Source organism: Myotis brandtii, unplaced genomic scaffold (genome assembly GCF_000412655.1).
Source record: "Myotis brandtii unplaced genomic scaffold, ASM41265v1 scaffold455, whole genome shotgun sequence".
NCBI lineage: Eukaryota > Metazoa > Chordata > Mammalia > Chiroptera > Vespertilionidae > Myotis > Myotis brandtii.
In genome coordinates, this window is record NW_005367384.1 from 110,163 (window position 1) to 113,468 (window position 3,306).

Here is a 3,306-nt window from a genome sequence, read left to right on the forward strand (position 1 = left end):
AATACATACACACATTGCATTAAATCTATAGATCAATTGGGAAAAAATAGATGTTTTTACAATATTAAGTATTTTAAGTCATAAACATGACACATCTCATCATTCAAATAGGTTTTTTAATGTCCCTCAATAATTGCCCCAATGGAATTTTTTTGCACATCTTTTGTTAGACTTATTCCTAGGCTTATGATAACTTTTTTTTAATAATATATTTTTATAGATTTCAAAAAGGAAGGGAGAAGGAGAGAGAGATAGAAACATCAATGATGAGAGAGAATCATTGATCATCTTACTCCTGCACACCCCCTACTGGGGATCAATTGAGCCTGCAACCTGGGCATGTTCCCAAACCAGGAACTGAACCATGACCTCTTGGTTCATAGGTCAGCACCCAACCACCGAGCCACACCAGCCAGGCTCACGATATCTTTTGATACTTTTATATTAAAAGCATCTTTTTTTCAAGTTTTGTTTTCTGATTTTTGCTGTTATATAGAAATACAACTAATTTTGGTTATTGATTTTGTATTAACCAATATTGATAAGCCTTGTTATTCATCCTAGTATTTTTTTCTGTAAATTTTAAACTTTTCATACACACAAGTAGATTATCTCCAAATAACAATAATACTCTACCTTCTTCTCCTATCCTTATGCCTTTGACTTCTTTTCATTGCCTATTGCACTGGCTAAAATAGATAGTATTTAATAAAAGAACTGACATATCTTTTGGTTTTGTCTTGATTTCAAATGGAAAACTTTCAATATTTAATTATTAAACATGATTTTGTATACCTATATGTATATCAATATAGATATAGATGCAGATTTAGACATATAGATATAGATCAGCGGTTCTCAACCTGGGGGTCGAACGACCCTTTCACAGGGGTCGCCTAAGGCTATCGGAAAACACATATATAATTACATATTGTTTTTGTGATTAATCACTATGCTTTAATTATGTTCAATTTGTAACAATGAAATTGGGGGTCACCACAACATGAGGAACTGTATTAAAGGGTCGCGGCATTAGGAAGGTTGAGAACCACTGATATAGATAGATATATACTTTTTTTTTCAGAATAAAGTAGTTCTACTTTGGTAAAAGCAGTAGCATGAAGCAACCACAATTTTCCCCTTTTACTACTACAACAACTTCAACAGTGACTTCACTTTCTCTGGGTCTCCAAACATAGCTGCTGTGGTTTCAACTACTGCAGGATGACCCCAGTCCACATGTAACCGAGTGAAAGCTCATACTGCTCAACAGCCAATAAGTCAAGTGACAAGGGTTGGGGCAAGGAAAACCACCAAACCGTGAAGATGGTGGACTAACATCCTAAAGAACCATCTTGAAAACGTACAGAATTTAGGCTTCTTTTATGTCAGGGGAAACAGGAGAGGTTGGAGGTCAAGAGGAGATTGATGGCTGCAGACATCTGGATGCCAGCAAGGGTCTGAGGAGGAGGATGAAACTTTTTTTGCTTTTGGTCAATAAACTCCAATTGCCATGATCCCGGTCACAACGTTCCTATAAATCTTTTGATAGACAGTCATTATTTTTGTACATACTTTCCTTATCTCCTTGGGGAGGTAACTTTGAGCAGAGGGGTTGTTTCAGTAATCCCTGGGCTATAGGTTAGATTCCTTTAATAATGAACATATCTATAGAGGACTAAGCAGAAATTGCTAACTGACATATATAGAAACTGGACAGGTTTGAACAGGATGGAGCCCGAAAGACTGATGACTTTATCCTATTATACATAGAATAAAAGGAAAATTATTATTATTTTTTTTTAAATTAAATCTTTATTGTTTAGATTATTATAGTTGTTCCTCTTTTCCCCCCCATAGCTCCCCTCCACCCAGTTCCCACCCCATGAAGTGGTTGTTTGCGGCAGCAGTCTGCGGTGTTTACCTATGCCGCCATCTTGGTCTCTCCTAAAAGGAAAATTATACACCAGACAGCAAGACAGATTTTTCCCACACACATCTGCCTTTATTGTGAGCAGTAGATGGGATACTTCCAGAAATAGTAAAAAAATTAAATTACAAAGGCAGAGTTTGGTGAAGCTGTCTGGTTGGTACTCTTGGGAGCTAATATGTAGATGCTGATCCAGAGCAGCAGGAAGGTGGACCCCAAAGCCTGTGAAGAGCGAAGTCACCAAGGAGATGAGGAGCTCTTTGTAGATGTCCTGAGTGTACTTAGTGGATATGACCTCATAAACAAAGAACTGCCAATGGAACAAAGAGCTGGTAGAGGACATGCGAATGGAAAATAGTACCACGTTCTGATGGGGAAGACGGATATGTTCACTGGGCTGATATATCTGCTCATAACCTTTAGCATCGTTTTGTTGGGCACAGGGTAATCCCCTACTTTGCCACCCAGCAAGACAGATTTTATTCAAATTACTTCAGTAGGGGAAAGAGACCTTGGTATAGAGCTGAGCTCAACTCACAATACAGCAAAGACAGCTGGGGATTTGTAGCCAATAAGCAGATTGAATGGGTCAGTGAATGGAAAAATACTAAGAGGAACTTGATTAGGCATCAAGGGTAGGGGGAATTCTTGCTAAACTGGCCTAACAAGATTTTTACTAAAGGCAGGCCCAGGAATTAGATATCAAGGTTGAGGAATGAGGAACTTGATCAGATATCCATGGTACAAAATTTTCACTGAACTGACTAAGCAGGATTCTCCCCCTCCCCATCCCCTCATCGCCATTTTTATCATTCTCTATTTTTTCTTTTTCTTTTATTTTTTAATTTTCTTTTTATTGATTAAGGTATTGCATACGTGTCCTTACCCCCCCATTGCGAACTGACTAAGCAGGATTCTTGTTAAACAGGGGCTCAGCCAGCCAGACATGAAAGGACAAATTCCAGCCCTAGTTGAGTACAGGGCTCAAGGAGCCTGACTGAAGTTTTTAACTGGGCTCAAATAATATCACCTTTGTTCCTTCAGCCTTGGGAGCATGTTTGCTTCATGCTGTTGCTAATCTCTGAGTTGCCTCACCAACCTTTGGTTTCTCAACATTTTTATCACTTATGTAATCAACTAGTGGCCCGGTACACGAAATTCGTGCACATTAAAAGGGAATTAATTAGAGGAAATATTTTAATATTGCTAGTTGCCCTTTCTCTATAATAGAAATGTGACAGATGAAAGGAAATTAGTAAAATGTATATGAAAATAATATATACATTTATTAATAAATAAACAGTAACAAAAGGATATAACAACAAGAGGCATGATATAAAAATGACAAAAACATGATATGAAAACAACAAAAACAT

General features: G+C 37.5%; 1 pseudogene; it reads right to left on the minus strand.

The window, feature by feature from the left end:
* Positions 1–2,050: 2,050 nt before the first annotated feature.
* On the minus strand, positions 2,051–2,347 carry LOC102256713 (annotated as a pseudogene).
* Between the last annotated feature and the right edge of the window lie 959 nt (positions 2,348–3,306).